Raw genomic sequence first — 25,639 nt, 5'->3', positions numbered from 1 at the left:
AATGTCAAATTATCGCAATTTCCCAAGCGGAAAGGAATTTTAGCCCAGGCCTAGTCCTGATTAACCCAGTTCCCAAAAACAAAATTCGAACGTTAATTTTGCTATGATATTTATGTTTCACTCTTCAAACGGTACAACACGGCTGCCTACGCTTTCTAAAGTCTACTATGGCCAGCTAATGGTTGAAGTCTTAACACGGTAGGAAAATCCTTGCTCCTATGAATGAATGCTTGAATAAAATATGCGCCAGAAGTAAAATAATGATGAGCTGGGACACAGTCTATTTCTTCCACTATAGGTTGTTTTAAATACTGAAATCAGACTGGAGATTTCTAGGGCTGACGTTTTAAAAATGTGGGGCGCTCATAACAGAATAATGTGTGTCTGAGGTCGTACGTGAGTGTTTTCAGACCGGAATTAGGTTAAAGAGTTACAAAAAAAGGGGTCAGAGCTCACTGGAGGTTTGGAGAATGCCTGCTTCTGGGGCTTTCTGGGCTGTCAAAGGTCTACTTGGGACCTGTGGTGTGCTGAGGAGACCTCACTGCAGCCCGTCTCCCATAGGACTGTCTTACCATTGCCCACACACATCCTTTCACAGGAGTCACAAGTTAGGTAACCTGACCCTGCTAATGACTAGTAGCTGGTGCATGTGCCTCCATTCCAGTTACCAATCTCCACTCCTGGGAATGTGTCATTCATGAACGCTTATATGAGCCTCAGCCCACAGCATCACATTGGCGACAAGGATTGCACTTCGAACAATTTTTAAAATTCTTAACTCCCTGTTAAACCAGTCTGTACAAAATCAATCCTCTCCGTTATCGGAGGTTTTTGTTGATAATTTATGAGAATTTTTTCATAATAAAGTGTTCAACATTTACTCTAAATTCACAAATACTAAAGTAGTTCTGAGAATGACTCACCCATTAGTCTCTCAGAAGTTGAATCGTCAACTCTCTTCTTTCGATACAATCCCTATGAAGGATTCTGTGAGTATGATCCAAAAAGCCCACTAGGCTCCCATTTGGACCTATGACCACCACACATCCTTAAAATGGCTTCTCAGTCCTTGAACTCACAGATCAACACCATTTTTACATTTCCCTTGAATCAGGCACAGTTGCAGAGTGTTGGAAGAAGGTGTTGGTCCTTCCTCACTTAAAAAAAACAAAAAAATATCCAGCTAACTATAACCATATAGCTTTTAAAAGCAGAAGGTTGACCGCCAGGGAGAAACGTTGGTCAGCTATAGAGAGAGAGGCCATTGCTGTGGTCTGGGCCCTGAAGAAGTTGAGGCCATACCTGTTTGGTACTCAATTTCTTTTTCAGACAGACCATAAGCCCCTCTTATGGCCTAAACAAATGAAGGGTAAAAAATCTCAAATTTTTTAGGTGGTCAATTTCTGCACAGGGGATGGACTTTTCAGTGGGTACAGATCCTGGGAGTAACCATGCCAACGTAGATGGACTTTTCCAGATATTTCCACTTAGAAGAAGACAACTCAGCTGGGGAAGGTTAGTCTCATCTCCTTACGTTTGGTGTGTGGGTTGTGTGGGAAAATAGGATCTGCTTTCATGGTCAGCTCCACTTTTTGCTGGTGTCATATGGTTTACTGACTAGTCTGACTGGATCCTGCTAATCAGGACCCCAGCCTGTGTGCTTCCCCCCTACATTGAACATGGTGAGTACCTAGGCACACTCCAGATTGGCTACTGGTGTACCCTTGTAAGTCCCTAGTATATGGTACACCAGGGGTCTCCCATGGGCTACAGCATGAATCATGCCACCCATGAGAGACCACTCAAATTGTGACTACAGGCCTGCCATTGCAGCCTGTGTAAGCTGGCACCACTTAGGACAGATATAAGTTTTCTTATATCTGAGGTCACTGCACGTAAAACCTACAAGTCACCCCTAAGGCAAGCCTTTCAATGCTAAAAGCAGTGTGCTTGGTTGTAAGTGTGAGGGTGACCCTGCATGATCAGGACACCCCTATAAACCCTCAGAGTCCATTTTCCGGGGTTGTAAGTGCATCAGCCATTATGATTCATAGAGTGGCCATGAGTCATTACGCGATGGCTGTCTCTAAACTAGCTGTAACAAACCCTGTTGTGTTTGGTATCAAACATGTTGGAGTCACACCCCAACAACATAAATGGTGTTGGAGGTATGATTCCATGCACTGTAAAGGTCATCAGGGAGGCCCACAGTGCTCCCGATACCAGTCTTATAGACCCGGACATAAGACTATGGATGCTGCCTGTTAGATTTGGGGGTCTCTAGTTGGAACAGGTAGGTACTTGTGACAAATAGGGACCCTTGCCTCTAGTCAGGGTAAGGGGGTACACTCCTAAAATAACCCCTGCTCACCCCCTTGGTAGCTTGGCACGAGCAGACAGGCTTATCTCAGAGGCAGTGTGTAAAGCATTTGTGACCACATACAGTAATCCAGTGACAGCACTACAAATGGACACCACACAGGTTTTATATAAAAAATAAGTATACTTTATATAGATTTACCAGAAGACCATAAACAACAAAAATACACAATACTATTACTTTAAGATAGTAGTTTTTAGCTTAGTTCAGTTCAGTTCTTAAGATGCGACACTTTGCGTCAATGTACCTTACGATGCTTTGCGCTTCCACGACAAGTAATGTTGCAGCGATGGAAATGCGGCAAAGTTGTGGTGCAAAGAAATAAAGACGTGAAGATCTTCCAGATGCGGCACGCTTCTCCAGGGATGCGAGAAGTTCTCGGTTCGATGCATGGACTGCAGCGGCGACACCCTTGTTCAGAAGTGCGACGGCAACAGCTCCAACTGCTACACGCTTCTCCCACGATGCGTGAAGCTTCCGCACGATGCGACAACTACAGCGGCGACATCCTTGTTCAGAAATGCGACAGCAGCAGCTCCGACGGTGGCGCGCTTCTCGAGGATGCGAGGCGCTTTCTCCAATGCGTTGCAATGCGACAGTTCCAGCGGTGACACCCTTGTTCAGAAGTGCGACGGCAGGCAGCAGAGACAGCGACACACTTCCTCTTGGTTGCGAGACGCTTCTCTCGATGCGGTGCAGTGCGACAACTCCAGCGGCGACACCCTTGTTCAGAAGTGCGACTGCAGCAGCAGCGACGGCAACATGCTTCGGCTTCGTTGAGTCTTGCTTCCATCTCCTTGCAACACGCAGTCCCTCAGAAGGCCCAAAACAGCAGCAGGCACTTCCAAAGAACTCTGAGGAGCTGGGGGTTGAAGTCTGTTGTCCCTGAGACTTCAGCAGGAGGCAAGCTCTGTTCCAAGCCCTTGGAGATCCTTTCAAGTTGAAATAAGCACACAAAGTCTCTTCTCCTTCCTTTGGCAGTCAGGCAAACCACTGCAGGCCAATCCCCCAAGCAGCACTTCAGCTTAGGGATAGTCTCTCCTCAGTTTCTTCAGGTTCTGCTCCTCAGTAAAGGTTTCTTCTTGTTCCAAAAGTGATCTAATTTCTTGGGATCAGGGACCCAATATTTATACCCCAAAATCATTTGTCCTCTGAGGGCAGAGGGGCCTTTGCCCAGTCCAAACCAGTTCTGGAGCACTCTGTTTACATGACTCCTTCTTTCCTTTCACAGTGCAGGGCAGAGACATCAGATGCACCACAGGGGGTGGAGCCAGCACTGTGGGGGGCAGGCAATGTCCTATTCAGGTCCCAGGTGCATCTCCTCCCTCCCATCTAGATGCAGACCTCTCTATTCACCGCTGGGCGGACTCACCCTGTCTATTGGAATCCCCCAGCCCTGTCACTCAAACTCCAGACAAGGAATACACAACCTAGCAGAGGCAGGCTTGAAAGGTTAGGCAAGAAAATACCTACTTTCTAAAAGTGGTATTTTCAAACACAGAATGTTAAAACCACCTTCACTAAAAGATGTATTTTATCACTCTCTGAGTTCAGGCATACTAAACTCGAATTTCTACCATGTTCTCTGAGTCAGTTAAGATTATAAACATGTAATAATCTACCAGCCTATTCTGGCCTATGGAGAACAGGTAGCCTTGCAAGGACCTCTGCGACTCCCTCGCCTCGTACTTCCACCGCAAGATCGCCGACATCCACAACAGTTTCGGCGCTCCACCCCCGCACCCATCGACTGAACCTACACACCCCGCCGCTATCCTCCAGTCATGGACCAAAGTGACCCCCGAAGACACGACACGCATGATGAACACCATCCACTCCGGATCTCCGACCGACCCATGCCCCCACCATGTCTTCAACAAGGCCGCCTCTACCATCGCACCTCACCTCCGAGACATCCTCAACGCCTCTTTCGACACAGCCACCTTCCCGGAGAGCTGGAAGCACGCCGAGCTCAGCGCACTACTGAAAAAACCAACAGCGGACCCGACCGACCTCAAGAACTTCCGCCCAATCTCGCTCCTTCCATTCCCTGCCAAAGTCATCGAGAAGGTCGTCAACAAGCAGCTGGCCGCCTTCCTCGAGACGAACGGATCCCTCGACCCATCGCAATCCGGATTCAGAGCCAACCACAGTACCGAGACCGCCCTCATCGCAGCCACCGACGACATCCGAGCCCTGCTCGACAAAGGTGAAACAGCGGCACTCATCCTCCTTGACCTCTCCGCAGCATTTGACACTGTCTGCCACCGCACCCTAGTCCAACGCCTCAATGACACCGGCATCCAGGGGACTGCTCTGGAATGGATCATCTCATTCCTCTCCGGCAGAACACAGAGAGTACGCCTCCCTCCGTTCCGCTCTGAGGCCACCGAAGTCATCTGCGGCGTCCCGCAAGGATCGTCGCTCAGCCCCACTCTCTTCAACATCTACATGAAACCCCTCGCTGCCATCGCACGCCAACACAACCTCAACATCATTTCCTACGCCGATGACACCCAGCTGATTCTCTCCCTCACCAGAGACACCGCCAAAGCCGACCTACACGAAGGGATGAAAGATGTCGCCGAATGGATGAACATCAGCCGCCTGAAGTTGAACACGGACAAGACAGAAGTCCTCATCCTGGGACCGTCGCCCTCTGCATGGGACGACTCCTGGTGGCCCCCGGCCCTGGGCACCGCACCCAAGCCAACGGACCACGCACGCAACCTGGGCGTCATCCTGGACTCCTCCCTATCGATGACCAGACAAGTCAACGCTGTCTCCTCATCTTGCTTCCACAACCTCCGCATGCTCCGCAAGATCTTCAGATGGATCCCGACCGAGACCAGGAAGACTGTCACCCAGGCCCTCGTCACCAGCAGACTAGACTACGGAAACACCCTCTACGCCGGCACAACAGCCAAGCTTCTGAAAAGACTTCAGCGTATCCAGAACGCCTCCGCCCGTCTCATCCTGGACGCCCCCCGACGCAGCCACATCTCGAGCCACCTGAGAGACCTGCACTGGCTCCCTGTCAACAAGAGGATCTCGTTCAGACTCCTCACCCACGCACACAAATCCCTCCACGACCTGGGCCCAAGGTACCTCAACGACCGCCTGACTTTCTACACGCCCACCCGACAGCTACGATCCGCAAACCTCGCCCTCGCCGTCGTCCCTCGCATCCAGAGAGCCACCGCCGGAGGAAGATCCTTCTCCTACCTAGCGGCCAAGACATGGAACTCCCTGCCCGTCCACCTGCGGCTGACCCAGGACCACTTCGCCTTCAGGAAACAGCTCAAGACCTGGCTGTTCGAGCAGTAGCAGACCCCCTCCCCCAAGCGCCTTGAGACCCTTCCGGGTGAGTAGTGCGCGATATAAATTCCATGATTGATTGATTGATTGATTGCAATAGTGGAAAACAAAAATGGCTGTAATTCACTATTAGGACATGCCACACACATCGGGGCATGTCCTACCTTATTCTTACAATGCACCCTGCCCTTGGGCCTACCATAGGGGTGTCTGATATGAAGAAAAGGGAAGGTTTAGGGACTGGCAAGTGGGTGCACTTGCCCAGTCAGCATGACAGTACCAGACTGCACACAGGCTCTGCAATGGCAGACCTTAGACACATTTTACAAGGCTGCTTCTGTGGGTGGCACAACCAGTGCTGCAAGCCCACCAGCAGCATTTGGATTTACAAGCCCTGGGCACACTCAGTGCACTGTACTAGGGTCTGACAAGTAAATCAAATCAGTCAATTATGGAATCACCAATTCATACTTCAATTTACAATAGGGAAAGCATATGCACTTTAGCACTGATCAGCAGTGGTAAAGTGCTCAGAGTCATAAAACAGCCAACAACAGGTTAGAAAAAATTCAGGAGGAAGGCAAAAAGTTCAGGGATGACCCTGCAAAAAGGGCCAAGTCCAACACTGCCGAGCAGGGAAAGGCAGGACAATAGGTTTCCTGTGACAGGGAGGTGTGACTACCTTTGTGACAGGACTTAGGGTATTGGGACAGGGTGGGGGCACTTGCCAGTGCCACTAGACTGCTTTGATGGTCACATTTGGTGCACTTCTTGCATACTCCAGTTGACACCAGTTCAGGGAGCTGTTGGCTCCCACTCTGGCACAAAACTGAACAGAGGACATGGGTGTCTCTTCCCTCTAAATCTTTCAAACCCTTTCCTTAGGGTACTTAAGAGCTTACCTGTATGCGGGTCCCAAATTCATCATGGGACAAGATTCAGATCTGAAGCCACTTCAACTTCAACTATCTGGGTACATTGGACTTCGCTGTACTTTGCTTTGGAAATGGGGACTGCAACTGGGAAGACTCCTGCTGCTCCTGGTCTCGTCGTCCTGCCAGTCTTCTGCAACGTCTGTGCCTGTGCTCCATACAGGTTCTTTACAAGGCTTGTGGCCAGCTAAGACACCCAAAGGAATCTCCTTCGGAGTGAAGGAGTCACTCCCTTGCATCGGCAGGCACCGCAACAAAGATGACAACTCTGCTGTTCCTGTGCTCCTACGCACTCCGAAAGGTTCAGCTACACAGGTGGTGGTTTTTCAACTCTGTTAAGGCCTGCACTGTCTTCACAGCAAGTTTGAAGTCAGTATCCCTCGTTGGAACCGGTGGAGCAGTATCCCTGTGCAATGCGTTAACTTGCCGTTGCCAAGGCTTGTTGAGGCTCTCCTCCAGAGATCTTCAGGCTCCAAGAAGCTCCAGCCTAAAGCATCACCTGCAGCCAAGATCTTCACATGAACTACATCCTTTGCACCGTGGGCCTTCATCCTTTGGTTAGCTGATCGAGGTCCTCTTGCAACTCATGTGCCTTCAGCCCGTGGGTCCTCTTGAGGGTCTTCTTTGGCTACAGTGGGATCCCCTGCTTGCTATGGGCCTACTATGACTTACCTGCTTGTGGTGAGCCACTTGGACTTTGCTGGTCCCGGCACTGCACCTTCGTCACTAACTACATTGGTTGCTGTTGCCAAGGTTTGTTGGTGCCCCTGCCGGACACTGACCCCCTGGCTCTTGACATCCTATGTGGGACAGCTCGTGAACGGCTCCTGGTTTTCTTCAGTGTCACCTGGTCTGTACAACTGCAACTTCAAGGGCACCGTCAACTCTCCTTCATCCCTGAGATCGGTCGGCATTCATCTTCCAGGCCTCCTGGTCACTCCTGAGTGGCATAGGCGTTGTCCCCTCTGCTTGCAGTAACCTCTCATCTTGAATCCATCTTTGGGTTCCACTGGACCTTCTTCACTAGCAGCATCTTTGCTGAAGTCCTCCATTGTGGTCTATGGCGGTTTCTGACGTCACTTCGCACCTATGCTCCCAGCTAACCTGGTGGTGTAGGTATCCTGGTTCCTGGGGTATCCATGGGTGGGGTGACTCTCCAACCTTCAATCTTCCACGGGGTGTCTTCAGGGTCCACTGGGAAGGGTCCTTCTTCTTTAAAACTGCAACAGTGACTTATTTATGGACTTGCATTGAGTATGCGGTCCCGTTCCTACACTGCACACAGCCTCTGTGGGGTTCCTAGATACTCACCTTGGGTGCTTCCTTGGGTCCCTGACTCTTGTACGTCTTCTGGGTCCAGTTTCAACTTTGTGGTTCGCTTTCTACTATTTTAGTATATGGATTGGTCTCTCCCTGGAGACCACTGTGTATTTGTGCTACTTACATGTTCTATTTCCAAAGTATTTGTGTGTAATTTGTTTGTATCTCCAGGTGGGAGATATTGCAATGTGTTAGTGAGTGTTTATAACAAATACATATTTTTATAACTACACTGTGTGGTTCTTTTTCACTTACCCTGCACCATAAGTTTAGGTACTGGTAAAACAAGCTGTTTTACACTCTTTCTGGACTAAGCCTGAAGGCTGCTCTCCACAGCTACCACTTAGAGAGTGCTGGATTCAGTGCTACAGAGACTGCAGTGGTTGCTGCGCAACCAGACCTCAGGCTGTTGATACATTTGCTCTTTCCCTCTCACTCTAAGCTTTTCTTTTCCTTTCTTTTCTTTCTGTTCAGTTCTTTACAAGAGAAAGCAGAGTCTGTCTTAACCCAGCAAAAAGTAGCCAGCAGAACCCCACCAAATACCACTAGAGTGTATTTGAAGCTAGGTCCGGAAAGGATGCTTCAGTGTCGAACCATCAAGAGTCACACTGAGCCAAAGGGGCAATGTTTCCTTGTTATTAAATACCAACCATTTGGAAGAGAGTTAATAGAAAAATCTACTTTCTGCCAGAAAGATTAATTGATCACTGTTATTATTCCGTAATGAAAACACATTACCTTTCCACTTACATGCTATGATAACATGATAATGAATGCAACGTATGGCTCTCTGTTGATTCCTTTAGACAACAAATGTCTTACAGATGCTTGCAAACATATTTCATAAATCCCTATGAGGCTAATCATGCAAAGCATGGGATCAGCATGTCTGATACAATGATCAGCAGACTATGTCCCGGACCCACCCACAAAATGCATCAGCTCTCTGGGGAAGCTTTGTTTTCAGACATCTTTCTCTTACTCAGACAACTGGTAATTTCCAAAACTCCAACTTTCTGGACAAGAAAATGGAGATGGCTGTTGGCCAGTAGAGACTTATCTTGCAAGAGACGTTAAATGAAATCTAAGGGCCCGATGACGAATGGGTCGGTATATTCCAGCCTCTGATTAAACCCCTGTTTGTGCACAGGTCAGAATTTCGAGTTGGGAGATATTTAACAAATCCACTAAATTATGGATGTGTTGCACACCTCAACTTTCCTAAAATTTCGACAGGTCAAACTTGCCGCAATTTAACAGGGAAATGTGTACAGTATTTACCATACCATGCAGATTTTGGTGTATTTAACACCACAATCTGCATGTTATTCCTCAAAAAGTCATAATAGGCACTATTTATCACACCCGATAAATAATGTGCACTGTACTCATAATCAGGCCCTAACTAGCTTATTTAATCAAGCTAAGATAAGTGTATGGTTTTTGACTCTGGTAAACGGAAACACTACATGAATTATTCTATGTTGCTAATGTTTGAGTATGCCTTTGTAGCACTAAACATCCAAGTAAATTATCACCGCCTCTGGTGTATGCAGAACTAACGTTTAGAATCAGTCAGATTTCTGTAGATCATATTTCCCTAACAGTGGTGTCCGACCTAGCCCACGGGTGGCGGGGCTGGCGCTGGGAGCCGTGGGGAGTGCCAGAATAAAATAAAAACGTACCTTGAGGACGGGTCCCGCGTCTTTGCTCCTGCTCTCCTGCCTCTAACTCCAGCAACCGATAGCAGGCAGCCAGGCTCCCTTTCCTAAGCCAATCACCACGCTGCAATGCAGTGTTGTGATTGGTCTGCGCACATTGACATGAAACTCAGCCAGCGACTGGAGGCGTGGGCATATTCTCCATGCAGGCTGTAATGCAGCCTGTATGGGGAACGGGGAAAGTGCGCATGACTGGGGCCGACCAAATAGTCATTGCGCACTTAGGAGTGGGCAAACCACTCCTCTCCTGCTCCGATAGAAGTGGAGCCCTGCCCACCTGCCCACCGGCAAGGCAGCAGGACATGAAGCATAAAATGATAATAACTCTAAGTTAATATCATTTTATGTTTCTACTTGGCACTGCTTAAATGCAGTGGGGTGACGTTCCTCTGCCATAGCCACTGTTCATTAACAGCATTTTCCTACTGTTGGGTGCAAGTGCAACTTGCATTTGGGTTGAAAGACCTGTTCATCCCCTGGAATCCAGGAAGATGGGATTGATTAGCTAGGATGCTAATGGTGGGTCCAGAAGATTTAGGCTACTGTCTGGACTTTAGCTTAACTTTGCATTTAATGGGTGTTGGAAATCTGCCTTTTTCCATATGGGCACGCAGATTTTTTTCCATTTTCTGTACCCTATATTTCTGCCGGCTTCGGAACTCTGTGCACTTTAGCCCAGCTAACTAATGGGGATGTGCCTGTGCTCCCCTTTTATCATGTTCAAAGAATGATTAGATCCTGCAATACAAAAGATAGACATAGCCAAAGTACATTCCTCTTTAATGAAACAATACCCTCTGATGTAGTTATGCCGAAAAACATTAATTTATTCGTAATCAATCATCCATAGTTCAATTCAAATCATATAATTTTCTTAAGAAGGAAGGGGGTTACTACCAAGGAGTGAAAAGAAGAAGTGAAAAGTTGGTGCTCTAGTGGAAGAAGGGAATCAGAGAAATTGAGAAACAATATTTAAAATAAATCAAAGAACTGTGAAGGCCAACATCCTTATGCTAGCAGGCCTGCCCCTGATATCATTCAAGACTTATTCGTTATTTGTTCTTAGTTGAAGCACATTGATACTTCATCTGTGACCGGGGTAGGGGGATGGGGTAGATAGAGTACAGGCCCAGCGGGGGAAGTTCATCGACGTTTCGACCCAGGCGCAAAAGGGTAAGTAATCTCCTCAGCTACGGGTCTTCCTCAGGACAGGGATAAAGGGAACCTAAGTTCAAAATGTATAAACCCCAGCGATAGGGTAGGCAGCCGGTGTGCCCCCAAAAGGAGATCCGTCAATGGTGTGCCAAGAACATAAATTCAATGTAAATTCGAAAGCTGGCCGTAATAAAAACGTCCCAGGGAGGGGGTAACTCCCTCAAAACCGCTGCAAAATAAGCAGCAAGAGACTTCCTTATTAAGATTTAGTATGAAGTCCCACGAAGTATACAAAATATATGCCTTCATTTAATCGAAGCGCATCCTCATCAGTCAAAGTCTGTCTTCAACCTACAGACTTACTGTAATAATGTTTAAACTTCAATTCGACCTGTCAAATATACACTTTTGACAGGTCAAAACCTCCCTTTTAAGTATTATTAAGTCATTGCTAAGGAGGCCTTATGGCCCGCGCAGCAGTGAGCATGGTATTTAAAGGTAGGACGAGTTTGGCAGTCTTCCTGTATGCCCTCCACCGCGGCGGTCCCAGAAAGACCGCCAAGCCTGTGGTGAACCCACCGGCCAGATTCCGAGTTGAATCCAGGGTGGGTCGGTAGTGTGGCAGCAGTGTCATGGTGGCAGGTATGTTGGGCTCGTAGGAAACCCTAAACAGCTTACTGCTGCTGCAACAGCGCCTACAGCACATTCGTGTATGGTGTGCATGCTGCTGTGTGGCTTCTGAAGACAAGGCAGTCACAGTAATCACAGCATTCAGTGTGACAGTTGGATGGCAAACATTCATAGTTAGGAAAATAATATAGACTTATTTAGGACGGAGTGCAGGAACTGGGATAATGAATTGAGTGTTGTTTGTTTAATTTTATCTTAGATCAAGGTGCTAGTAATTTTAAACAACTTCTTGGGTTTGCTAATACACAATTCCTCCTTGTTAAATACAGACATAGGAATAGTTATCCCTCCGAGACCCGTGGAAACCTGCCAGAATCTCAGAACACAGGATTTTGCCCACCAGAGCAAGATACCGAGAGAGGGGGAACTAGATTAACTGGCTTACGCAGTACTGTAGTAGAAGTCGGTGAGCCAACAAATTAACAGGGAGACACAAGGCAAGCCTAGGGTCTATCTTGGCTGTAAGAGCCCAGGCACAAGCTGAACAATGGGAAAATTTGGCATGAAAATCATGCAAGAGATATTATATAAAAATATCTGAAGGTGTCTTCAAAATAGAAAAATAGAATAGCTACATGATCAACAGGTTTTTTCTTGAAAGTGGCATTTACCTCCATGAAAGCAGATACTTTATCAAAAATATTCGACAGGTCCATCATGCTATGGCTGACAACTCAATACGTTTTACATTTTCCAAAGATAGACCCCACTCCCCAGTGAGGAGCTCTTTACAAAATGTAAAGCTATAGTCCCTGATGCACTGTGAACTTTCTGCCTGTGCTTGGGATACATACTTACAATATTTCCTGTCTGGTAAAGTTGTAGTGTACATGTTTGTCTTAGACAAAAAATAAGAAGTGAATATTGCCTCCTGTTGCTTAGATTGGAGTGGGAACAGTTAATCCGATCCCTCCATAATGCAAAGCTTTCCCTATTGTTGCTTAGGTTGGACTGGGAATAGTAAATCTGATCTTTCCAAACTTCAACATTTATTATGCCGTTACTTGGGTTGTAGTGGGAATAGTAAATCGTACTGCTCCAAAGTTCAAACATTTCCATACTGTTGTTCAGGTTGGAGTGGGAACTGTACATTTGAACCCTCTAAAGTTTAACTCTCTCCTTTCTGTTGTTTCGGTTGGAGTGGTGATAGTAAATCTGACCTGTCCAAAATCCAGCACTTTAAAAACATATGCCTAGATTTGAGTTGGAACAGTAAATCTGACCCCTCCAATGTCTTCCACTTTCCCTACTGCTGCTTAGACTGAAATAGGAACAGTACATCTGACTGCTGCGAAGTCAAATGCTTTTCCTACTGTTGCTTAGTTTCGAGGGAGAACAGCAAATTTGGCCATACTGTTGCTTAGGTTGAAGTGGGAACAGTAAATGTTATCCTTCTAAAGTGGATCACATTCTGTACTGATTGGTAGATCGATGTGGGAGTGGCAATTATTCCTCGTAATTTAATTTTTTTAAATATGTCTTGTTGAACTTGAAATATTAATTTTGTTTTATTTATTTTTTGTTTAATTTTTATTTTAGAGTCATTTAAATGTTAAATATTTATTTCATATATTTTTACTTAGATTTTTGATTTAGAACTTAAAATATGCTTACCCCTTTTTAGATAGAGCCTGAGTAAGCGCGCATGCGCTGCTCTGCGAGATTTGGTGTAGTGGAGTATGGAAGAGAAGCCCCGCCCACTCTCCGCCTATGTTTTTCATTGGCTTGTGTCTCTGTCCTTCGTAAATGCTGCCTTCTGGTTCAGTAATTGGCGTGTTAGTCCCTCCTTAGTATGGCCTTGTCTTCATTTGTAACCTCCCATAGCTACTGGCCCCTTTACTTCGGTTGTTGTTACACAGTACTTTTTTTTTAATCCGTAAGCAGTACTTTCTTTATTGTGTGTCTACTACTGCATGTTTTCCTTCAATATTCAGCGTGCCATGTGCGCTTTCATCATCAAACTCTTTATTTCGGTAAAAATACCATAAAAGATACAGACATTCAGAGTGAACATCATCCATTCCAATTGGGAAATAACATACAAATAGGTGTTCGGAACAATGCAATTAAAAAAGAAAATGTCGAGACTGTAGCAGCGAGCAAAGGATACCTCAGCACCACAATTGCAGTACTAGTCATGGCTTCCAGGTCATGAGTGAGCAAAGCTTACTGTGCAGTGTGGCAAAATCCCTATATCAAGTACAAATGAATTCATTTAAAATTTGTCCGAATATCTGACTCTAAAATTTACATTCATAGACATTATGCAACATAATTAAAATACCTATTTAAAATATGCCAGTGTTCAAGATAAACAGAATAGAAAGGTTAGAGTCTGGTGATGTTCAAAGACAATGGACTAGTTACATCTAAAATTGTTAACCATTATTGCAATTGATAAATTGAGGGACGGTCGTCGTGTCTGTGGCTCTCATGGGTGGAAACGGGAGTTAGGAGTGGCCCAAAAATTTGGCAGCTGCGCACTCGAATATAGGTCTTGCATCTGATTTCTATATGCGCAGGGCCACTCTAAAATCTCGGGTCCCAAGTTGTCTGCAAATTGGGATTAGCCATTTGCACCTAGGTTTTACCTACACTGTAATTGCAAAAGCAACATGACCCATCGATTCGTGCGGGCAGCAGGGGCAGTCCTTTCGCTGGTCTTTGTTGGTCAGCCAGGTGTTGATAAGTGCATTAATTGCAGACTGCCATGCCTGATTTAGATGTAGAGATTCCTGTCGGCCGGCACCTTGATGATGTCAAGGTAGCTTTCTAGGGAGCGACAGGCTTTAAAGCTTCTAAATTCTTGAGTTAGTCTGCCCTGATTACTGTTGGAGTATGCATTTTGCTCGACCCAGTCCCAGTATAGTAATTTGATCTGACTTCTGGTAAGGGCCGGTCGACTGCCAATATTGTGTCCTAATAGGCCAATGCTGGGAAAGAGTCCTTTGACATGTTTGATCCAGCCTATTTTATTCGTAGTATCTGGGGCACAAACCTCTTTGAAGGCTGTGACATAGGGTGTCAATTCCAGAGTGGTAACCAGTCTCTGCCAGAAGAGCAAGGGGCGAAGCTTCACTATATCGTTAATAGGCTTGATGCCCATATCAAGCTTTAATGGGCAGAGAGGAGTACTTTGCGGGAGGGATACCATATTTCTGAGGAACTTGTTCTCCATGGCTGTGAGGTCACTTACTCTCCCCATGCCCCACAGCTCTGCCCCATAAAGGGTACTACTCACAGGAGAGTATTGTCTTGAAGCAGATTTCCTCTAAAGGACTTGTGGGGGGTTCAACAACATTAGCTTGGTTTTAGAGGTGTTTATTTCCAAACCCCTCCCATTGCAGAAAAGCTTGAATTTAATTAATAGTTTTTGAAGCTCATCGGGTCTTTAAAACCAGAAGAGTGTCATCTGCGAGTAGGAGGGTGGGAATTTTTTTTTGCTAACGAGGGAGCATCTGCTTGAATGATAAGAACTCAACCACTTGGTTAATATAAAGTGAGAACAAGGTTGGAGCCAGAACTCAGCCCTGTCGAACACCCCCTTCTGTATTTTAATGGGATCTGTGACCTGTCCCCGGCTACCCTTTCTTACCATGGCAAACTTCTCTCTATGCAGCCTGATTAGAAGTTTCAGGATTTCCAAGGGCAAGCCCATGTCCCTAAGCACCCTCTATAGTTTTGCGAGCAGCTCGTCACTTGTTTAATACATACACGGGCACCACGCATGATCACGACGCCCGCTTAATTTAATATGCACGGGGCGCCGCATATGTCAGATAGTCTGCATGACCGGGTGTGTTTAGGCCTTGTGTGTTATGTATTTCATGGTCTGTTTCCTCTTAAGATGTTTCTAGATAGGATTGCTTTGTGGCATTTTTCGCTGGTAGGCCGATAACATTTTTATCGAGAATGGCTTCAATGAATGCAATCCAATATACTTGTGTTTACTCGCCTTACATTGTGACCGGCGGAACCGTCACGTCCTGACCGCTTAATTGCGTTTAGTGTACTAAAGTCACTAGCAGAAATTGAAAAACATAAAAGGGAAGGTGAATGAACAAGAAAACATCTTTAGTTTAAAATGAACAACAAAACATCTTAAGTTTTGGAATACGACTTTATCAAGAACATAAGAGATGAAATATTGAGACATGTTCCTCCCAATCAATGAACTACATTCCGTCTAAGAAGGGGATGTGTCCCGTTGCCATAACATCCGCATCAGGGGTGTGAAGGTGGATGACGACTCCAAGGATCTTTTTACTTACGTGAAGGAACTATTCAACCACATTCTGGAACGCCCTCTGAACACAAACTTGGAGATTGATCGGGCGCACAGGATGGGCCCCCCCAGAGCACCGTCGGCCCCTCCGTCTGACATTCTAGTGTGCGTGCAGGACTACCGCACCAAGGAGCTGATAATGCAAAAAGCACGCCGTCTGCACCCCTTACAATTTCGTGATCACAAACCAGTGTTGTACCAGGACCTGTCAGCTCTCACGCTACAAAAAAGGCGCCTATTTAAACCCATCACGGCGCACCTCCAACACAATAACATTTCCTACAGCTGGGGCCACCCCTTCCGCTTGGTGTTTCGTAAAGATGACAAATTGTACCAATTGCGTTCTCTGTCTGAGGCCAGCCGGCTGCTGGGGGTGACCCTTCCAGAGGACGAAGGTGGTGAAGGGACCCCCGCGTCAGATGCGGGAAACACTGGGCCACGCTGGCGTCAGCAGGGGTGCAGGCGCCGTCTCAAGAAGCCGCCAGCTTCGAAGATCACGAAAGGCCGGCTATCGGCGTTGGAAGCTGTGTCAACGGATCTCTCAGGTTCTAATAATGGCTGACCCGGACATGCACGGCACCTGCAAGACTGCTTTTCTCACATCCAGACCTCTGGCGGGAGGGGGGGCTTCCTTCCACGGTAGGTGTATTCACCCCAATGTCTCTCTACCAGTCACAGACGAGTGATGGACTATATGTTTCTAACCTTTATGGTATTTTGTTCTTTTTGTTGGGGCTTGTTGGGGTGGGTGAGGGGTGGGAATTGGGGCTCCGCGTCTGTCTTCCCTTTAGAGCTGGGGCGACCACTCGCGCCTCTGTGCCCCTGCCTCGTTTGCAAACCGGGAATTCCGGAGCAATGATACATGATGCTTTACAGCTGCCGCGACCCCAATGCGATACACACTATGCCGCCTACCACGCTTAAGGTATTGACCCTGAATGTCCGGGGTCTTAATAACCCAGTTAAGCGTCGGGCTGTTCTATCCTGCTTAGAAAATTCCCACGCAGACCTTTGCCTCCTGCAGGAAACCCATTTATTGGCGCGCGATTGCCATCGCCTTAGGTCTAGGTGGTTTCCCACCCAGTTCTTCTCTTCCGGGGCTACTAAAACAGCAGGGATGGGGATTCTAGTGGCACAACGGTTCCGGGGGGAGGTCCTTCATAAGGTCGCCGAGATTAAGGGGCGCCTCTTGACTTATCGCTTTGCACTAGGGGGGTGCCGTTTACGATTAGCTCCATATATGCCCCGAATGAGGGACCTGAGTGATTTTTACACTCTGCACTTACAGAGGCCAGGACTACACCTGACCGTCATATCATTATCGGGGGGGGACCTTAATTTGGTGTTCGACAATGCTCTGGATAGATCCAGTCAGCGCTCTCATCAAACCGGAGCCCTTTCTGCAGAGGGACTTGCGTGCTTGCGGGACCTGGGGCTATGTGACCTCTGGCGTACCATGCACCCCCGGGACAGGGAATACTCCTACTCTAATGCGCATAAGACTTACGCTAGGCTGGACCACCTCTTGGTATCGTCATCGACGCGGGTGCTTTCGACAGCTGTTGACATAGGGGTGGCGTCTTTATCAGACCACGCTCCGGTGACGGCAATTTTTACTCTCCCGACCGCACCGCGTTCCTCCAGGGTGTGGCGTCTTAGAGACACTCTCCTGCATCGAGAAGAGGTGGTTCAACGCATCCAGCGTAACATACATGATTACCTCACACATAACGACAACACAGACACAACACTTGCCACTCAATGGGCGAAGCTGAAGGCGGTTCTTAGAGGGGAGTTCATCTCGATCTCGCCGGCGGACAACAGGGAGCGCGGATGCAAACGGGAAGAGCTTACACAGCAGGTGCTGGAACTGGAGCAGATGCACCAGCGAACAGGAGCCCCGAGATTATGAAGGCAACTCAAAGCCGCCCGCCAACAGTTGGCGGCGCTCGACCAAGACAGGGCAGAGTTTGCGGCATTGAGGCTGCGACATGCCTACTATGCGGGTGGGGACAGGTGTGGGCACCTCCTGGCCCATAAGCTCAGAGAGACTCGTCAGCGACAGGGGGTTAAAATGATCTCGCGGGAAGATGGCACGGAAGCAACAGAGGACGGGGATATTGCGGAGGCATTCCGAGACTTTTATGCGACCTTGTATGCGGAGGCCCCGCTGGCCAGCTCTGATGGGACAGCTTTCCTACACTCTGTCATACTGCCGACACTGACCAAAGCGCAGGCCGACCATCTAGACGAAATATTCAACTGGAGGAAGTAGTGTCTGCCATTTCTCGGCTCAAACTGGGAAAGGCCCCGGGTCCAGACGGATTTCCCGCTATTTTTTAAAAGAAATTTTGCTCCCAGCTGGCCCCGATCCTTACTAAGCTGTTCAATTCCTTTGCGACCCAGGGAGCTATCCCGGGCAACCTCTTGGAGGCTTCGATCGCAGTAATTCCCAAACCAGGCACGGATAGCTCACAATGTGGATCTTACCGCCCGATCTCGCTACTTAACACAGACCTTAAACTTTATACGGGGATACTGGCCACCCGCCTCGGCCCCCTTATGCCGGGCCTTACAGACCCGGACCAGGCAGGCTTTATCCCTAAGCGGCAAACGACAGACAATACGAAGCGGATTTTGCACCTTATAGAAAAGGCTTCTCAGGTCCCGGGGGAGTTCATGATGCTGGCCATTGATGCCGAAAAGGCATTCGACCGAGTACATTGGCCATTTGTGGAACAGGTCCTAGAGAAGGCAGGAATAGGCGACCGATTCCGCACACATATCTTTAACTGTTATAGATCCCCCACTGCCACCGTCAGAGTGAACGGGTACACATCCTCCCGATTTCACATTGAGAGAGGCACGAGGCAGGGGTGCCCGCTGTCCCCCCTCCTCTTTGCCCTTTATATGGAACCCCTGGCTCAGAGGGTGCGACACAATCCAAAGATCACGGGAATACGGTTCGGGGGCTTCGTTCACACAATCAGTCTATACGCGGACGATGTCTTACTATCATTATCCGATCCGAGGTCTGCTCTACCAGCGTGCTGGGCAGAATTGGAGGTGTTCGTGCGAGCTGCCGGGTTTAGGGTGAACGCCGGGAAATCCTTAGCCCTGGACCTATCGCTATCGCGGCCCACCCGTGATCACTTGCAAACCCAGCTCCCTATCCGATGGGCGGCAGACACAATACCGTACCTGGGGATACAATTGGCCCCATCGCTCACTAGAGTGGCCCAAACGAACTACACGCTGTTACGTGACAAGATTCGCAGGGAACTCGACAGATGGCGGCACTATCCCCTCTCGTGGTTGGGCAGGGTCGCGGCAGTTAAAATGACCATTCTCCCGCAAATTCTCTACCTCTTTCGCACTATACCTCTCCGTCCGCCAGGGGGGTGGATTCGAACGATGCAGTCGGACCTTTCCCGGTTTCTCTGGAATGGGAGGAAGCCGCGAATGCGACGGGCGCTGGTGGCATTAGTACCGGAAGCGGGTGGACTTGGAGTCCCAGATCTGAGGCTCTACTTTCAAGCAGCCCAATTGAGATACCTAGTGGAGTGGAGCAGATGGGAGTCCGAGAAACATTGGCTATTCCAAGATCAGGCGGTGGCTGCACGTCCTTTACAGGACATCCCTTTCTTACGCAAAGCGCATCGGCCTCCCAACCTGTATGCCTCCCATATTACGCGGGTCCCTCTTGAAGTCTGGGACGCCACTAGTCTCACTCATGAACTCACATCGTTCCCATCCCCACTTACCCCACTGACAGGCAACCCCGACTTCACCCCGGGACTAGAAGATGCCGCCTTTGCGAGCTGGAGGACGGCGGGCTGCTGGTCCCTGTGCCATGTTTATGGGGAGGGTGGGGTACATTCGTTCGTTCAGATGCAGAGGGATTTTGGGCTACCTGAGACGGAGAGGTTGCGGTATATGCAAGTGAGGCACTGGGCGCTCCAGCCACATCTTCGCTCCGGGGCAGACAGGTACCTCTCCCCCTACGAGCGTTGGCTTATTACACGTACATCAGACAAGCACCTTGTTTCAGATCTATATAAACAATTGCAGATCAAACACAAACACACATATAACTCTAGCAGGAGCAGGTGGGAACGAGAACTGGGAAGAACACTGAGTCACAAAGAATGGGAGGGCATCTATTACAGGGCACGGCACTCAGCATACCACATGGGGCTCACGGAGACTCTCACGAAGATTGTGACATACTGGTATTACACCCCGGAGCGCTTACACGCGATGGACCACTCTCGGGAGGCGACGTGCTGGAGGGGGTGCGGTCAAGTGGACAGTTTAACGCACATGCTATGGGACTGCGCACATCTCCAATCCTACTGGAAGCAGGTGTTGGACGAAGTGGACACTCACTTTGAGACCGAAATACCGCGCTTCCCAGCTTACGTACTTTTAGGTTTGCCCAACCCTCTGACCTATCCACTGCGCTCACGCAGAGGCCGGCTGATGGCCATCGCACTGGGGTCTGCTATACAAAACATACTTACACACTGGCGTACACCCCAGTTACCGACTTTCGCGGGATGGCTGCACCGTTTGTGGTATATCCAAGGAATGGAAAAGTTAGCACTAACCATGGCGGGGGAAGGAGACAGGTACGGGGAGTTATGGAGGCCCTTTCTGTCGCTTTTAGCTTCTGAATTTAGAGAGGTCACGTGTCCCCGGTATCTGAGGCTGTTACGTATTACAGAGAACCCGGAGGGAGAGGGGCGTTAATTTTGGTTGGGCCACGGGGTAGACCCGGAGCCAGGGAGGGGGAGGGATGGGGGTCCAAGGATTGGGGAGGGTTTCTTTAGAAGGGGGGGGGTTCTGTTTCCTTTTTATATTGGAGGGGGGGGGTCTTGATGTTGGAAAGTTGTGTTTGATAAAATGATTATTCAGCTGAGCGCACTTGGATCATAAGTAGCATGACAATGACTCGGATAGTAGTTCTATCATAGCAATGTGTACTTGCGCTCCGATGTATGTCCTTTTGGCTGATTCTCAATAAAAATATTTAAACCATAAGAAGGGGATGTGGCTCAGTGGTAGAGCGCATGTTTTGCATGTTTGTGGCCCCCGGTTCAATCCAAGTCATCTCCAAAAGTACCCTTCTTTTTCACAGAATTAGAACAAAATGTTATAATAAAAATCTCTTTTTCTATGTTGAGGAGAGAAACTCCCAATGGACATTCCTTCCCTAAATTGTCGGGACACTGCATCTGTTGACATAGGCATTGCACTGTTTGGAGTGGAGTGCGCATGCGTTGGGGGTCGGATTTCCTAAGAGCGAATCTAGCCCTAGAAATCAAATAACAAGCATTTGCAATGCAATAGGTCTCGCATTTACGCGAGTTTCAGCTATTGGCATTGTAAATAGCAATGCCTTTTATTTATGTTTTAGGTTTTAAAACATAAATAAAAGGCATTGTCACTTACAATACTAATAGCTTAAACTCTCGCAAATGCGAGACCTATTGCAGTACAAATGAAGATACAGCTTTTTTCATTGTTATTGTTTATACTAGTATTTTTGAATTTTGGTTATGTTTTTATTTTAATCTTTGTTTTTTGTTCTATTTGTAAAATATATTTTTGTGATTTTATTTTACAGTATATTTTATTGTAAATTAATATTTTTGTATTTTTTATAAATGTATATTGTATATAATTTGTTTCTAATGTGTTAGTATTTGTTATAATTTTGTTATTTATAATTCTATTTTTTTTATATATTAGGTTTTTTGTATTCAAATTATTTTTAAAGCATGGTTTTGTATATACATGGTTTACCTTTATATTTACATTTTTAACTATGTATATATGCTACTTTTTTCAGTTATTACACTCAGTTATTTCAGGTTTTTTTCTGTTATTAAATGCTTTTAATTATATATACATACCTATATAATTTTGATATTTAGGACCACCATATTTTTTAGATATTTTTTTAGTTTATATTTTTTGGGGCAGATTTATGTTGCACTTGCGCCACTTTTGCGCCGCCGTTGCGTCACTTTTGTGATGCAGCAGTGGCGCAAATCCTGCGCCATGGTGCGGGGTATTTACAACGTGACGCATCTGGGAGATGCGTCACGTTGTAAAGCCCTGCGCCACATGTAGGCGTTCCAGGGCAGGTGGGGGCGTTCCGGTGCAGGAATGCCTCCTAAAAGTGGCTGAGTGAAATCTACAAGATTTCACTCAGTCACTTTTAGGCCCATGCTGCGTCAAAACCCTGCGCCTGCTTGAAGCAGGCGTAAGGATTGACGCAGCATTTGAAAGATAGGGCCCCCCAGATCATTGCTGGAGCTGCGTCGCGCTTGCGACGCAACTCCAGCAATGCGCCACTTTTCGGCACAGATGCGTCACGCATCTGTGCCGTTTTTGCCCCATGGTGCGCCGCATTATAAATGCGGCGCATCCATGGTGGCGCAGCTGTGGCGCATAATAACTGGCGCATCCCTGCTGATATGCAGGGATGCGCCAGTCGTCATAAATCTGCCCCTCTGTATGTAAACATATTATATATGACTGGGATATTCTTGGAGTGAGGTATTGCAATACGACTGACATTAATATTACATCATGGAAGCCCTGTATGCTAAGCCCAGGTAATCAAATCCGTGGATCATCAACATTAGGCTACTTCAACACTCTCTTACTGGGCTGCCCAACTTAAAAGATCTGCATACTTCAAAAAGTGCAAAATGCTGCCCTCATATTAATTACTGGGCTATGAATATTTGACTGTATCTCACAAACATGTTGCGAGCTCTAATAGCTGCCAGTCCACTACAGAATAAAATGCCAGACTCTTTGCATTATGCAAAAATCTTTCCACTGCTTTATTTATCTTTTTTTAGTAAGAAAACTTCAGGCCTATACTTACTTCAATTAGATCCTTAGACTCTGTCGCGGTACCTGCTGCCATGCCGTAGAACTCTCCCATAACACTTTAAGTCAACGACTAACCATTTTGCATTTCGTAAACTGCTAGAAACATACTTATTGTATGTGATGTCTAACATATCTATCCTGTTTTCTGACATTCACCAACTGCCCTACGGAGGTTTCACACAAAATAATCAAAAAATAAATCAAATTAATGGTTGCCAACAAATTTAATAAGAATTATCAGCGCTATGCTAGTCAATGACTGCACCGGAAGCAAAGATCACCATGCTATAGATCTCAAAACTATGTAGAGAATTACCACCATTATGTCAAATTATCACCGTGGTATCATGGGCAGTATTACCATGGGTGTGTACCATTATGCCATGTATGCCAATTATATGCCACATATTATCAGGCTTGTAGGAGAGTAGGATCTGCTTCACATGTTTACCCCCACTTTTTGCTAGTGTTTCACTGTTTCGACTTTAGTCTGGCTGGGATCCTGCTATTCAAGGCCCCAGCCTAGCTGCTTCCTCTCTCAATTGATTGCATGTACTTTAGGTGCACTCCAGATTGGATTCTGGGGTACCCTTGTGAGTTCCTAGTATATGATATACTATGTACCCAGGGCATAGGTACCCCAGAGGTCTACCAGGGGCTGAAGCATGTATTATGCCACCCCTGGAAAGCCATGCAAAATGACACCACAGGTCTGCTACTGCAGCCTGGGTAAGGTGGTGCATGCACCCCTTACTAAGGTATAGGTTCAATCCTGAAGGCAGGGTGCTTGGTTATATGTGAGAGGGTGCCCAGGCATGAGCTGAGCCCCTCTGCAGCCTTCGGAATCTCTTCTCCAGGGTTGTCAGAGGTGCAGCCTGATCATATACTCTTAAGTGCATTATATCTTAAACGGTTAATGCTAACTTTGGACTGACTGCACAGAAACATGTCGTGTTTGGTGTCAAACACTTTGGAATCATACCCCTACATCAGTTCTTGATGTGAGGATATGATCCAACCCTTCTAGAGGGAGAGACATGACAGTACTGGTACACCCTGTAGAAATCTAATAGAGCCCTGGCATCACAAAATGGATGCTGCAGCCACAGACACGGGTCTGGCCTCCTGCTGCTGACCGTAACTCTGGCAGGGGAGGTCTGGACAATAGGTTTCCTGTCACAGGGAGGTGTAACCACCTCCCAGACAGGCTTATGTGTATTGGGGCTGGGTGGGAGCACTCTCTGAGTGCTTTGAAGTCCTGCACTGGGGGCACCTTTGGTGTCCCTGTGCATAGTCCAGCTCAAACCGGTTCAGGGGCTTCCAGCCCCTGATCTGGCGCGAAACTGGACAAAGGAAATGGGTGTAGCCACCCCTCTTTCCAAAATCCTCCCATAGGTGGGTCCCTAGAGCTAGTCCAACCCCTTCCTTAGGTATAAGTAAGGAACCTCTGTAACCAGAACTTTAGATATCCCTGGATGAAACTCTGAAGCTGAAAGCAATCTCCCTTGGGGTCAAGGAGTGACTCCCCTGCTTGGCAGGCACCAACAAAGCATTTTACCAGTCTGCATTTCCGAAGCTCCTGCTGGACTCTGAAGTATTTGCAGCCCAGGAAGAGTATTTCCAGACATCTCAGAGGCCGACCCGAGTCCCCAGCAAAGCTGAGACCCCTAACCCTCGTGAGTTGCGTGGAACAGGAACTCCTGGTCACCGTGCACTTTTGCAAGTGCATTGACTTCTTGACGTCTCTTGAAGTCGTGCTTGGGGTTACTTGTAGCCCCCACCTCGAGCAGGAGATCCACTGAAGATTTTTGGCCTAGACACCCCGAGTGACCCTTGAGCTGCCATTTTGTGTTTCCTCTCGAGGTCCCTTTGCGATCCCTGGTCCATCAACTGGTGGGTACCTGAGGGGGTAACTTTGAATTTCCTTGGGCTTCCCTGGTTGCTCCAGATGTGCCCTGACTCCCTACCAAGTGGTGAGTCCCTCAGATCTTGCTGGTCTGCACCAAAGCATCTTTCTCCTTTCTGTGTGGGTTGCTGTTGCCAAGGCTCCAGCTCCTGGTCATCTTCAACACCTCCTGGTCCTCGTGGCTGAAGAGTCAAGCTTCACCTCTTTCACCTGAAATCACCCGACATCGGTGGGCATCTGCCTATCGCCTTCCTGGTCACTGGCAAGTGACCCAGACTCTGTCCCCTCTGCTTTCAGGTTCTTCTCGACTTCGATCCAGGCTTGGATCTCTTTCGGACACTTCGCATCTTCCCGGCAGCAGCACTTCTTTGCCAGCTCCCATTGAAATCGATGACACGACTCGACACCATTCGACATCTATGCACCCGGCTTCCCTGGGTGAGGTAACACGAGTACTCCGGTGCTCCTGTGGGCGTTGGCCCTAGAACTGCCTAAGTCCCAAAGGGTTTGGTCCTGACTCATTTCTAAGTGTCCCTAATCTTTAAAAATCTAACCGCGACTTTCCCCATAGAAGCTAACGGGAGCTCACGGCTGTGTTCTCACACTACACACGGCCCCCGTGGGTCCCCTGTGTCACTACCTTGGTTGGTTCCTTGGGGTCCTAGCGATTCTACAGGCTCTAGGCCTTGTGTCAAGTTAAGTCATGGTTCTTATACCACTATTTTAGTATATAGTTTGGCTCGCCCCTAGGGCCTGACGTGTATATTTGCTATTTCACTGTCATATTTGAAGTGTAACTTATGTGTTTTGACCTCTAGTCTCATAAAGAAACTAGGAGGGTGTGTTTAGAAATAAATACATTTATTTTATATATATATATCTGGTGTGGCTGTCTTTCATTTAGCCACTCAAGAGATTATAGACTGGTAAAACAAGCTGCTTTACATTCCTTCAAGACTTAGCCTGAAGGCTGCTCTCCATAGCTACCACTACGCACAGTTTAATTTGTAAAATATGAAG

The sequence above is a fragment of the Triturus cristatus genome, chromosome 1_2, assembly GCF_964204655.1.
Source record: "Triturus cristatus chromosome 1_2, aTriCri1.1, whole genome shotgun sequence".
NCBI classification, from domain to species: Eukaryota; Metazoa; Chordata; class Amphibia; order Caudata; family Salamandridae; genus Triturus; species Triturus cristatus.
Note: the sequence above shows the minus strand (reverse complement) of the source record.